Consider the following 14,546-nt stretch of genomic DNA (forward strand, 5'->3'; position numbering starts at 1 on the left):
CATTGCTGTTTGGCTTTGGCCCCAGCCCTCCAGTGAGGCAGCTCTCGAAGGCCCCCAGCATCCTCAGTGTTGCTCTCACGACCTTTTCTCGGGGCTGATGCTGTCATCTCTCTGTAGTGCATACCCCTCCTCTCTCTCCTGCCCTTCCACAAGTCTCCTGCTACCTCTCCCACCACTCCTGCCCACTGTTCCTCATTTTATCCCAACCTCTTAAGCATGGGTAATTTCCTAAATTCTATCCTAGTTTGGCTTTTTTCCTCTCTCTCTGCACAGTCTCTCTCTGAGTATCTTTTACCCTTTCATGCTTCAAGTTTTATTTTATTCAAATGACTCCGAAATCTACATGGCTAGCCCTAAGCTCTCTCTCCAAGCTTGAGATTAACAGATGGTGGCCTATAAATAAGACATATTCCTAACAAATGAAAGAAAAGATATTTTTTAAATCTGCAACTCAAAATTATGAAAGGGTCCCTTGGTGGATTAGAAACTGTGGAGATTTTCTAAAGATAAAATGCTGATGAAATGATGATGGGATTGGATTGAAGAAAGAAAACACAGTCCAAAATGTGGATGGGAGAGCACCATGCCCTGAGGAAGGAGTGCCTGGGAGCTGGACAGGACCAGAGCAGCTCAAACAGAGAACCACCAAGAGGAGCAGTGTTTAGTCTCTATAAACCAAGCCCTGCCCACATTCACGCAAACACCCGCCAGTCAGAGGTGACTGGGACATCTCCCTCCTGGCAACACAGTGGATGCGGGCTGGAGTCAGAGAGAGAAGGCAGGGTCCCATGCACACCAGAGACTGGAGCACCCATGCCACAAGACCAACCTAGGCCATCCCCTGTTCCCAGCTGCCCAACCCTCCCCTTCCCCACTCACTCACATCCCACTCCTTCCCCAAGGAAGTATCACTAACAGATACTAGAGAGCCCAACTCGGCTCCAACGAAGACAAGCCCAGTCAACAGTCAGCAAACTCTTGGGTAAGGCCAACACCATGAAAGAAGTGGAGCAGGCAACAAAAAGGAACTTACAGAGGCAAACTGTATTCACAGCAAGACCTAAACATAATCCAAATCCTCGGAGGAATAAGCGAGGGTCTGGCATCCAAGAAACAAGAACAGGCAGGCTGTGCTGAAAGAGAACCAATGCGAACGCTTGAAAATAAAAAATACCATAAAAGAAATAAAAAAATAAGCAGATGAGCTGATAACAAAATAATGACAGTTTATAAGAATCACTGAGCTGGAAAACTGACCTGAGGGCTTCTTCTGGAATGCAGCACAAGAGGAAGAAAATATGAATTGATTTATTTAAGAGATGTGGAAAATAAATTCTGAAGTTCCAGTATCCCTCTAATAGGTGTTCCAGAAAAAGAAAGTAGAATAGAGAGGGAATTTTTTAAAGAAATATTAAAACTAAAAAATAGAATAGAAAATAATATAATGTTGTGTTCCCACCAATCAGAACTGACAATTTATAATGTTTTACCGGGTGCACATCGAGTAATATTTTTAGAGAACAAAACTACGGATGAAGCTCATGGTCCTTCTGACCCCCAATCCTCCTTCCCCACCTTTTTCCTTCAGGCAGTAACCACCATCATGAATTGGTGGATCTCTTTCCAGTCCATTATTTATATATATATGCGTGTATATATATATATATATATATATATATATATATATATATATACACACATATATATATATGATGTGTAAAGTTTACTTAAATAATAATATACTGTACATAGGGTGCTACAACCCAGGATTTTCACTCAGTAGTGTAAGTGTTAGCCTTCTCCACATTTATGGAGAGAAGACCAGTTCATTTCTCTGGACTGCTGTAGAATGTTTCATTGTGTTCCCGACTCTACCACATTTTTTATATAGTACTTTATTTAATAGATGGATTTATGCAATAGTTCCAAATTTTTACCACCATGAAACAGTGTAATAATATGTACCTTATGCACTTGGGTGAAGGTGTTTGCAAGTGTATATCTAGAAGTAGAATTGCAGGGTGATAGGCTATACACTAGATTCTGGCAAACTGCTCTTCAGTTTGTACTCCAACAAGTAGTGTATGGCTGTCCCCATTTTTCCTCAGTCTCACCAATACTTAATATGTTCATACTTTTTAATTTTGCCAGTCTGATGGATGAGAAGTAATACCTCATTATAACTTTTATTTGTATGACCTTGATTTCTAGTCAGCTTGACCATCCTTTCATAGTCTACTGGCCATTTGGGATTCCTTTCCTATGAATTGTCTCTTTGCCTTTTTTCTCAATTGAGATATAGTTGACATATAACATTATACTAGCTTCAGGTTGTATAATATAATGATTCAATATACTGCAAAATGATCACCACAATAAGTCTAGTTAATATTCATCACCACACATAGTTATATATATTTTTCTTTTGTTGGGTACTTTCAAGATCTACTCTCTCAGCAACCTTCAAATATACAATACAGTATTACTAACCATAGTTACCATGCTGTACATTACATCCCCAGGAATTATTTATCTTACAACTGGAAGTTTATACTTTTTCACACTTCACCCATTTCACCCACCCACCCCCTCCCTAAATCCTTTTTCAGTTGCATTTATAGTGTTTTTTCATACAAAAGTTTAAAAATTTTACATAGTCAAATGTATTCATCTGATGGGAGATACTTTTTTTTAAAGAACGGGTGTTTCTTGAACCTAAAAAAACCAAGTCCTCAGAATTGAGAGAACACAAAGAGTACTAAGCAGACTAAATCTAATAAATGCCCATTTAGACCCATAGTAGTGAAAGTTCAGCTGTTTGGGGTCGGGGGGAATTGTTGTCTGTGCTACTGTTTGCAACGGGAGAAGAGAGAGGGGGAGCTCTGGGTACTGGGAGAAACCGGCAAAGAACTGAGGTCTCGCACATTCACTGGTTTCAGGCTGTCCTTCGTAGCCACTTCGCAAGTCTCCAGTTCCTTGAGACATTAAACAGAATTCTGGAGACTCATTAGGGAGCATGGATGGAAGGATTTTGTTGTTACTGTTATTTTGTTTTGTTTTGTTTAAACACAAAAACTAACAATTCAGAGTTCACAAAGCATTGTTTACACATTAGGCTGAACCATCTGAGATTGCCATTTCTGTAGAGTGAAAGAGCACTGAATGTTGGCAGTGTCCTAGAGTTCAACCTAACACATGACTTCATTTCATACTGAACTCTGTGAGATTTGCACTATTATTATCAACATTTTTTTTTAGAGATGAGCAGCCAGTAGGGCAGAGAGCTTAAGTCGGCCGACGGGGGCTTTATGGCAGAGGTGAGCCTGCCTGGCTCCAAAGCTCTTTGGGCGGGGCTTCCTCTGTCTGAGAAATGAGAAACACACTTCATGTTCCTCTCTCCCGCAGGAAGATTGTGCCTGTCACGGATGTCACCTGTCTTCTGGGGAGATTAAGCTCAAGATAATCAGTGGCAAGAAATGGCCTTTGCCCGCAGCACTTGACCTCGACCTTCAGACAGACAACATGCTTCAGGCACGACATATGAGCTGGAGGAAAGTGTGTCAGGGCGAGAGTGGACTGCAAACCAGAGACAATCCGGTGAGCAGGGGAGAAAGAATGATTGCTGTGCGCGTCCCAGCTGCTAAATGCTACGTTCAAAACCCTAAGTGACTGGTGTGCAGTTTCCTTGCACCAACAGTATTCCAGGAGAAAAACCTCCAGGGCCTGGGTGACATCTTCAGCAGGCCCGAGATTTTCTGCTCATTTTTAGAACAGGGTCTGCCGTCACTTTGGGTCGCAAACACAGTCTCAATTCAGTAATTGGAATGCTAATGCAAGGTGTTCATCAAAACTCTCAACTTATTTTTACCTTAAATCCTCCCTCTTCCCCCAGCCTGGGCCTGCCCAGCTGGACCCCGCAGTGGGGACGGTAGAGAGGAGTTGGCTTCTTCCATCGTTTTCCACTGGGCCTCCCCAGCCAGTTGCCATGGCTACAGCTCTGCTGCTCCATGGGCGCAGGCGGGGAAGGGGCAGAAACAGCTGGCGGTTGACTTCAGGCTTCCTCGCCAGGCAGATGTTAAATTCTGCCTCTCTCTCATGGAGTGCTTTAACGCCCTCTCCACGAGGCTACCCACTCAGCCTCTTTCTCCCAAAGTTCCCTCCAACCTGTGAACGTATCTCAAGTCCAATCTCATTTCTGGTGGTCACCTGGGGCCCCTTCCTCGGCACCAACCTTTAGCTAGTGGGGTCCCTCCACACAGGACCCAAGACATGGAGCCCTCACAGGCTCGCTGCTGTGAGGCCCACCTCTGTCTAGCAGCAATTCCCATTCTTCCTGTACCCCCCAAAAACTCTGGGAGTGCAGGGGGTCCTAGGGTGGTGGCAGCAGCCCAACCAGTGCAGCTAGTGAGCCCTCCTCTCACTTTCCAGATTCCCCAGGTGGGACCAGAGCCCAGGCCACCACGCCCCAGCTCTAGGGGTCACATGTTAAGCTCTTGGAAGAGCGTCCCCACAGGCAATCATCCTCAGTAGGTTTGAGGTGAGGAAGCAGGCACTCACCCTGCCCCCAAGATGGGACTCACAGCCCAGCTTTCTTCAAGGAAATCCTCCTCACAAAATCCTTCTGCCTCCTCTGTTTCTACTTTTTCAGAGTCTCAGTGGAGCCAAGCGGTTTCAAAAGTCTTGGAACAGATGTTGGCATTTCCTTAGAAAATCTCATAAGGTGACTTGGCATCACGCTTTGGATTTTCACATCTATGATACGTATTAGTACCTCGTGGAAAATTTAGTCTTAAGGCCCTGTTACATTTATATGCATTGACTCTTTACGTTCATAGGTACAAATAACATTTTTTTCATTTTAAAGATGACGAAAACTTGCAACTTGCCTGGCGGTCCAATGGTTGAGACTCCATGCTTCCACGGCAGGGGGCGCAGGTTCTATCCTTAGTCAGGGAAATAAGATCCCACATGCTGCGTGGCACAACTGGAAAAAAAAACAAAAGGTAGGAAAAAAAAAGGTGAGGAAAACTCATCTCCGCGGACTTAAAGAGGTAAGGCCAAGGTCACCCAACCAGTCAGTGATGGAGCTGGGATTCCAATCAGGTCTGTCTGGGGTCATCTGGGAGGTACATGCCCACGGGCCTTGAGCCCAAGGAAAGAATCTGAAGACCCAGAGGGAAGTGCTTCCTTCATTTAACACCCAGGCTCCAAGAGGCTCTGGGCTACTATAGAGCTGATATAGGTCAGCTCCTGTGGCTTGGTCCAGCCTACACCCTCACAGGACACATTCTGGGACCTAGTTGCAGAGAGAGGGGTGGGAGGACCGGGGTGTGGGAAGGACCGATAATTCTACTGATCTGGCAACAACCCCATCTAAATGTGACTTTCGACTCAGAGGAGGGTGACAGGAGGGCGCCAGGAGGGCTGACTCACCTAGTCCATCATCCAAGCCAAACACTGTGAGGAAAGGGCTCAGCTCAGCCAAGACTGTAACTGCAGGAGGATGGGGATTCTGTGCTGGGATCCCAGCCATGCCTTTGCCTCAGCGTTTTCTCAGTGTGTTTGGGCCTCCTTTTCTCCATGACTTCCGTGAGCTTAGGAACAAGGCATGCTGGGACTTCAACGGGTGGTCCAGAACCATCACAGGAAGGTGCTGAGAGGTGAGAGATGGAGGAACTGACTAAGCTGGTCCTTATAGGAGGGGGAAGATACGGCACTGGCCAGATCCCAAGATGGGCTTAGTTTGGTCTCCAGTGAGGTCCAGTCTGGTGGGCGTTTCCAACACAGCAGCTAAGAAACCATGTTCTATCCACGATGGAATGACTATTGAACACCATGGCACAGAACGCTTAATTGTACGGAGAGATATTTACAATATGTTATTAAGTGAAGACTATGTAGAGCAGGATCCTATCTTTATAAAAGCAGTGTTGTTGCTTGAACAAGTGTTTCTGGAGGACAAGCCTAAAAGGTGCAGTCTGAGTTCTTGGCTCTGTTGATCACTGTGGGTCCTGAGATTACACCCCTTCAAATAAGTTTCTTATTTATCCTCAGGCTGACCCAAAGGCTTGAGGTCAGTACAGGGTCCAGCCCCTTCCACTTCCTACGGTCAGAGCCACTCACCTCCCTCTCTCCTACAGCCCCTTTCAAGGATCTGCTGGCCAGTCTTCTGTACCCTCCAAATATGAAGGGAGCTGTCATACCCCCACGTCATTTCCGCAGACAACTGGACCACTCATTGGGCACCCATCTGTTGAATGATCCCTTCAGGGATTCCAGGAAGCCCCTCCCAATCCTACCCCCAATTTCTGATGGGGGCTGCTTCCCTGAGGCCAGAATGTGTTTTGGGCACTTTCTCAATGAAGAAAACATATGTGCGCGTGCGCGCACACACACACACACACACACACGTTTAATCTAGGACAATCTACCTTGAAACAAAAACACAAACACACATATAAATGTTTTGTTTTTTATATGCAACAGGCTCATAATAGGTATATTGTCCTGCCTCTAGGGTTGAGCTAAATTCATACATAGGTCTGAAACATTTCTCCAAGGAAACAGTCTGCAGAGATGCAAATCTGCTGCCCCACTACAAAGATGATCTTTCAATACGTTGTGCAAGACAGCCTGGCTTCTCCAGGTCACAGTGTCTCAAACCTCTGCGTGACAGAAGAGGGTCTTTGAATGACTTGCACAACTAAAGACCCATAGGGAGATTGCTCAGGACAAGGGGGTGAGGTCACACAGCTATCTCCTTACACTGAGAACTGTTTTTCTTGCAGCTCCAAAATTGCAAGGTGTAGATTCTATTGGGTTGGTTTGTTTTTATTCTTTCAATCAGAAGGAAGGACTGGCTTCCTCTGTTATGTATTTATGCCTATATATGTATGCTTAGAGAAAACTCTCGAAGGAAATACAACAAAATATTAAAAGTGATTATGGCAAGGGCTTGGAATTGTTCTCATTTTCTTTTATTGTTACCTGTGTTTTCCATAATAAATGTTCCTTCTCTACTTTGCCAAAGAAATCAAAGCCATTTTCTTGAACTGCCTCAAAGTTCTGTCGCCTTCTCTCTACCCCTCCCTTATGTCTATACCCATCTCTGTGTTCACATTCGTCCTTCTCTCCTTCTCTCGAAAACCAGAGACCAAGGCAGACTTTCCTTCTGTGTCCTTACTGCCTCTCATTATGTTCTTACTATGCCTAATATGTAAGACTGATCTATTAATACATTACAGACGTGTTGTCAGTAGTCATACCCCTAATAAATAAGAGCTCAATAAAAAATAATGATGATCATTGTTTTGACTCTTGGTATCTCAGTTTACCTCATCTGTAAAATGGGGTACAGTACCTACCTCATAGGTTTGTTGTAAGGATTAAATGAATTAAATATACGTTAAGCACTTAGAAGAGCACCTGTACATAGTAGGTGCTCTGTAAGTGTTTGCCAGTCTTAGTGTTACTAGTACTAATTAGCATTGTTAGTATTAGTATTAGTGCATTCGTCCCTTTCTGCCAAAACCTTGACTCATTAGTTATCTCCCTCTCTCTCCCATATTTAAGCCTCTTTCTGTCTTAAAATTCCTTCCCTTAGTTTATTCAGAGTCAACTATGTCCCACCCCCCAAATTCATCCCGTGATATTACTGACCTATCTCTGTCCACCCTTCAAGTCCAGGCATCTGGGAAAAGAGGGTTTGGAGATTCAGTCTTCCACTTGTGCTCACATTCAGCTCACCATCGCTCATGACACAATGCAATCTGCTTCCCCCTCACCTCTCCAGTGAAACTCCTCCAGTGAAGCCCACAAGTACCCTTCCTTTGCCAAACTCAAAGGACACTATTCAGTTTTTATCTTTCTGGACCTTTCTTCCTTGTCTGACCTCACCGAACTACACTCTTTCCTGAAACTGTTTTTCTTGGCGCCCCTGGTCTCCTCCTTCTCTGGACTCGGCCTCCTTGCCTGGGTTCTTTCTCTTCCCTCAGTCCTTAAATGCTCATGCTCTCCAGGGCCCATCTGCAGCCACCCGCCTCCCCAGGGAAGCTTATCACTGCATCACTACTCATCTCCTTCTCCTGGAATAACCAGCTCTGCACTTTTAGCTCTGGTGTCTCCCCTAAGCTGTAGACCCATATATCCTAGTACACGCTGGATACTTACACCTGGAGGTCTGACATCACTGTCTGAAATTATACTCATCATCTCCTTAAACCTATGTGCCCTTCAGGGTTCCTATCTAAACAGATAAAATGTCAGGTGGTGACTCCACCACCACTATCCCCCAGTGAGAGGCTCAGGAAACCTGCTAGGCTTCCCTCTAATCATGCGTCCACCAGCACAGCTCATTTCTCTAGCTTTTCTCAAGCCTGTCTACATCTCTCCACAGTCCACGTCAGAGAGCGGCAGTGAAAGCCTCAGTCTCTCTCCATCCTCCTCCTAACCTTCCTCTTTCCGCATTCCCCTCTTTCTCTATTTACTCATTCAGTCAGTCGTCAGTCAGTCAGTCAGTCAACAAGCACGGGTTGAACATCTGCACTATGCCAGGCTCTAGGAATATGGAAAGGAAAAAGACCACACCCCTGAGGGGGCTCAGGATTTAGTGGGAGAGGCCACCATCAACCCCAGTGTCACGAAATATGGACACACAGGGAGCTTAGGAGTCCTTCTGTCTGAACTGACAGTTATACAGATCTGGATTATGATGATTTTTACTACAATCTTTCAAAGAAGTAAAGACACTTACGTCTAAGTATCCAACACCCAGCTCTATGGGATTCTGATATTTATCTTTCCTCTGTGTGTTTATACTGTATACTATATATATGTAACTATATATAATATCCATGTTTTCAAATTTCATGCAAAATGTATCACACTCTATATGTCATTTCACAAAGTGATTTTTTTCTCAACATTATGTTTTTGAGATTTATCCATATTTATATATGTATATTTTCACTGCTTTGTAGTATTCCATTTATTTATTCATTCTCTCATTGGTGGATATGTAGATGATTTCCAGTTTTTCCCTATTATGAGCAATGTTATAGTGGATTCTTATACATGTACTGTTTCCTAGAGCATATGTGAGGATTTCTCTAGAAGTCAATTGCAGAGCTGAAGGACATGCACATCTGAAGTTTATCAGACGTTGCCAAATCGCTCTTCAAAGTGGTTGTACCAATTTATTTTCCCACTAGTTGCCTATGAGAGTTTCTGTTTATCTACTCTACATCTTTGTAAACACTTGGTAGTATCCCTTTTTAATTACTTTACCAGTCTGATGGATGTGAAATGTTATCTCATGTAGTTTAAAATTTTATTTCCTTGATTATTAATGAAGTAGCCCATTCAGATTTCTTTTTCTCTTAATTGCCCTTTCATGATTTATGCATATTTTTCTATTCTATTTTTTATCTCTTTCCTATTTCATTTGTAGAATTTTTTTACAAATTGTAGATACTAATCTTTTGTCAGTTCTCTGAGTAGCAAATACCCTCCCCTAGTCTGAGTCTTATCTTCAAGTTTCTTTAAGAAGTCTTTTTTGAACAGAAGTAGTTCATTTAAAACAGATAAGACATCATTAATTCCTTTTGTGATCTATTTTTGTGTCCTGTTTAAGAAATCATTACCTGCCCAAAAGTCATCCCTCCATATTTATTCTAAAAGCTTTAAAGATTAGTTTTTTAGTTCTTTATTTTGGAGTATGGAACTAGGGGCCTAATTTGATATTCTTCCATGTGGATAACCAATTTTCCAAGCATCATTTATTTTTAAAAGTAATTTCTTTCCCCTACTGATTTGAAATATCAGCTGTTGTGTATCTTTTCCATATGTGTGTGGGTCTCTTCCTGGGCTCTCTGTTCTGCCTCACCACCCCACTCTCTAATTACTATTCCTTTACGATACCACTAAGTCTTCTTATCTTGTAGGTTAAGTCTTGCTTCCATCCCACCTCCTCGTGTTCTTTTCCAAAATTATCTAGCTCTTGCTCTTCCATGTGAATTTTAAGATCACTTAGTCAAATTCCATCAAAAAAACACTTCATTGAAATTTTGATTGAAATTTAATTAAATTTATAGATTGTTTGAGAGAAATTGGCATGAACATTGAGTCTTCTGATCCATGAACATATGTCTCTTCATTTATTTTCAGATCATTTTTGGCTTCTTCCCACAATATTTTGTCATTCTTTTCCATAAAAACTTTCCTATCTTCTGTTAGATTAATCACTGAGCACTTCACAACTTCATCTTGTCATTATGAATGAGATCTTTGTTTTTTCTATTACATTTTCTAACTGGTCATGATTGATGAGTAGGAAGACTAGTAATTTGGGGGGAATTCCCTGGCGGTCCAGTGGTTAGGACTTGGCGCTTTCAATTCCCGGTTGGGGAACTAAGATTCCACAAGCCATGCGGCATGGCTGAGGGGTGGAAAAAGAAAGTCAAGACTAGTAATTTTTCTATGTTGACCTTGTGTCAAGCAATATAGCTGAATTAATTTAATACTTTAATAGTTTATCTGTAAATTCTTTTGAATTATCTATGTAGACAATTGTATTCTGCAAAAGAGAATACTTGCATTTCTTCCTTTCCAATTCTTCTACCTCTTCTTTTTTCCCTTGGGCTGTTGCATGGGCAAGGTTCTCCAATGTGAAAAAGAAGTGACGATAGTAGGCATCCTTATCTTACTCCCGAGTTTAAAAGAAATGCTTCTGAAATTGTGCTATGTGAGTATGCTTGCTGTTGATTATTGATGGATAACTTTGCCATGTTCAAAAAGCTTCCTTCTAAGCTGAGTCTGGTAAGTTTTATCCTGAATGGATTTAAAATTTCATCAAACGCTTTCTCTGCATCTGTTAAGATGAACATATATTTTTTCCTTTAATTTTTTGATATAGTGAATCACATTAATAAATTTTCCTAAGTTAAACATTCTCGAATTCTGGGATAAACTCTAATTATACACCACTTAATTCATTTTGCTAGTATTTAATTTCTAACTTTTGCATCTAGGTGCTCAAGTGAGTGTATCAGTTCTCCATTGCAATAATAACAATTGTCCCAAACTTACTGATTAAAACAACAATAAACATTTATTACATCTCGGTTCCGTGTGTCAGGAATACGGGAGCAATGTAGCTGGGTGGTTCTGTCTTGCGGTCTCTCATGAGTTGCAGTTAAGACATTGGCCAATGCTACAGCCATCTGTAGCCTTGGCTATGGCTGAAAGAAACACTTCTAAGATGACCCACTCACATGACTGGCAAACTGGTGCTGGCTACTGGCAGAAGGCTCAGTTCCTCATCACGTGGCTCTCCTCAGGGATGCTTGAGTGTGTCTATGATATGGCAGCTGGCTTCCTCTAGAGCGACCCATCCAAAGAGTAAGGCAGAGAAGCTCTAGTGACTTTTATGGATTAGCCTCCAAAGTCATATGCTGTCACTCCTGCAGCACTCTAGTGGACACACAGACAAACCACGGTTCAATGTGGAAATCTACACAAGGATTCAGTGTGGGAATCTACACAAGGATGTGAATATCAGGAGATGAGGGTCCTTGGGGGCCATCTTAGAGGATGGCTACCAGTGAGATTGGTTTATAATTTTCTTTTCTTGAACTGACCTTGTTTAGTTTGTATCAAGAATATACCAGCCTCAAAAATTAATTTCCCTGGTTCAATTCTCTGAAGCAGTTCTTTGAAGGTTCAATAAAACTCATGTCTTTCGAAGAGAGAGATGTTTGATAAGTTGTACGATTATTATTGGTTAATTCAAACTTTCTATATATTCTTGGGTCAAGTCTGATTATTCATATTTTTTAGAAAAGTAGCCATTTTCTCTGTTTTCAATTTCATTGACTTGAGTTGTTCTATCATCCTCTTACTATTTTTTAAAATTTCTGGGACTTCCCTGGTGACACAGTGGTTAAGAATCCGCCTGCCAATGCAGGGGACACAGGTTCGGGCCCTGGTCCAGGAAGATCCCACATGCCGTAGAGCAACTAAGCCCGTGAGCCACAACTACAGAGCCTGCATGCCAAAACTACTGAAGCCCATGCGCTTAGAGCCCGTGCTCCGCAACAAAAGAAGCCACCACAACGAAGAGTAGTCCCGCTTGCCACAACTAGAGAAAGCTCGTGTGCAGCACTGAAGATACAACTCAGCCTAAATAAATAAATAATTAATTAAAAATAAATAATAAATAAAGTCCACTTCATTTCTAGCTATGCCTATTTTTTGTTTCTAATATTGTTCATTTATGACTTTTTCCTTTTTTTTCCTTGATGAGTCTTGCTAAAAGTTTGTGTGTTTTGTTTTTTCATGGAACTGCTTTTGTGTTTTGTTTCTTTGTGTTCTACTTTGTTAACTTCCATTATTTTTACTATTCTCCTCCCCTACTTTCCTTGGGTACTCTGTTATACTTTTTCTAGCTCCTTGTACTGAGTGCTTAATTTTAAATCTGTCTTGTTTGTAATAAATGCCTGAAAAATTAGAATTGTTTTGGCTTCATCCTACAAGTTTTAATCTGTAGTATTTTTGTTATCATTCAGTTCTAAATACTTGGTAATTTCCATTGTGATTTCTTCTTTAACTTGCTTTAGAAGTGACTCCTTACAGTTCTAAACAAGTGGGAGATTTAATGTTATTTTTATTGTTATTTTACAATTTACTTGTTTTGTAGTTGGAGAACACAATTTTCATGATGTTGACTGACATCCTTTTTCACCTGGTATGCAGTTAATATTTCACAATTGTTCCATGTGTTTACATTCTTTTGTTCATTCTAAGTCTCAGAAATCCAATTCGTGGGCCCATGAGAAAATGGTCCAGCCAGACAGTCCTACAGTGAAACCCACCTTGGACAGACCCCATCCGTGTACACAGAGCTCACAGTCAGCTTTTTATGCTCTATCCTAAATATTAACAAGCAAATATCATCAAACATTTGAACTTCCTGTGTGAAGAAACAAAAATAAACAAGTAAATAAAAAGGAATTTTGAGGAAATAAAGACAATTTGAGAACAGGAACAAAGCTGCTTTAGAAATCTATAATTAATATCCTCAGAGAGATAAGCAGAAACATGTGGATAATAAAAATATGAGAAAAGAAATGAAAATTTTAGAAGGAGGTTTAGAAATAAAGCTAAGGAATCTGAAGGTGAGAAAGTAAGAGAGCAAGAGAGATTAAATATAGAAGAGAAAAAGTAAGACCTTTAAATGATCATTCCAGAAGGTCCAACACCCAAATAATAAAAAATCTACAAAGAGAAAATAGAGAGAGAAAAGATCAAAAAAATAATTTAAGAGGGTCATTTGTAGAGATGTGGATGGACCTGAAGACTGTCACTCAGAGTGAAGTAAGTCAGAAAGAGAAAAGCAAATATTGTATATTAACGCATATATGTGGAATCTAGAAAAATCGTATAGATGATCTTATTTGCAAAGCAGAAATAGAGACACAGACGTAGAGAACAAAGGTATGGATACCACAGGGGAAAGGGGGGCGGGAACTCGGAGATTGGGATTGACATAAATACACTATTGATACTATGTGTAAAATAGACAACTAATGAGAACCTACTGTATAGCACAGGGAACTCCACTCAGTGCTCTGTGGTGACCTAAATGGGAAGGAAATCCAAAAAAGCTATATGTACACATATAGCTGATTCACTTTGCTGTACAGCAGAAACTAACACAACGTTGTAAAGCAGCTATACTCCAATGAAAATTAATTTTTAAAAAATAATAATTTAAGAAAAACTTCTAAGAAGACAGGACATGAGTTTCTAGAGTAAAAGAGTCTCCACATTCTCAGAACAATTAATTTTGAAAAGATCCCACCAAACATATAGTCATTAAATAGCAGAACAATAAGGATAAAAGAAAGGGCCCAAAATTTTTCCAGGAGAAGAAAGAGCCCTTATATAGGATCTGGAATCAAAATATCAATGGACTTCTAAACAGTAACACCGGAAACTAAAAGGTAATAGAGCAGTGTCTTCAAATTCTGAGAGAAAATTATTTCTGACCCAGAATTACATGTTCAGCCGAACCATCACTCAAATGTGATGGTGGAAGAGACATTTTCAGAGATGAAAGTGCTCAAAAAAATGTGCCTAAGTCTTACACCCTCTTGTATAGGAAGCCACTGAAGAATATACTCCATAAAAATGAGGGAATACATCAAGAAAGAGGAAGACACAAGACACAAGGCGTAGGCAAAGGGAATCCCCATGGTGACAGAGAAAGGATGTCCCAGGAAGACAGCTGGACAAAAGGCCTAGGCACAGCCACCTGCAACAGAAACAGGAGGACAGACGGTTCTAGGAGGAAATGTCCCCAAGGAAAACATGAAATTAATAGACTACCTAAAATGTTAAAAAAAAAATAGATTACCTAACATGTTCAGACATATTGAGAGATGAGTCACTCATAGGAATAGAAATCTAATCAAACAAAACAAATCGTTATTATCACCAGGGAAAAGAAAAAGTGATAAAAGAAAGGAAATGTAATCATATCACAATAC

This window comes from Delphinapterus leucas, chromosome 4 (genome assembly GCF_059928025.1).
Source record: "Delphinapterus leucas isolate spDelLeu-1000000601 "Yukka" chromosome 4, BTC_Dleu_Yukka2, whole genome shotgun sequence".
Lineage (NCBI taxonomy): Eukaryota > Metazoa > Chordata > Mammalia > Artiodactyla > Monodontidae > Delphinapterus > Delphinapterus leucas.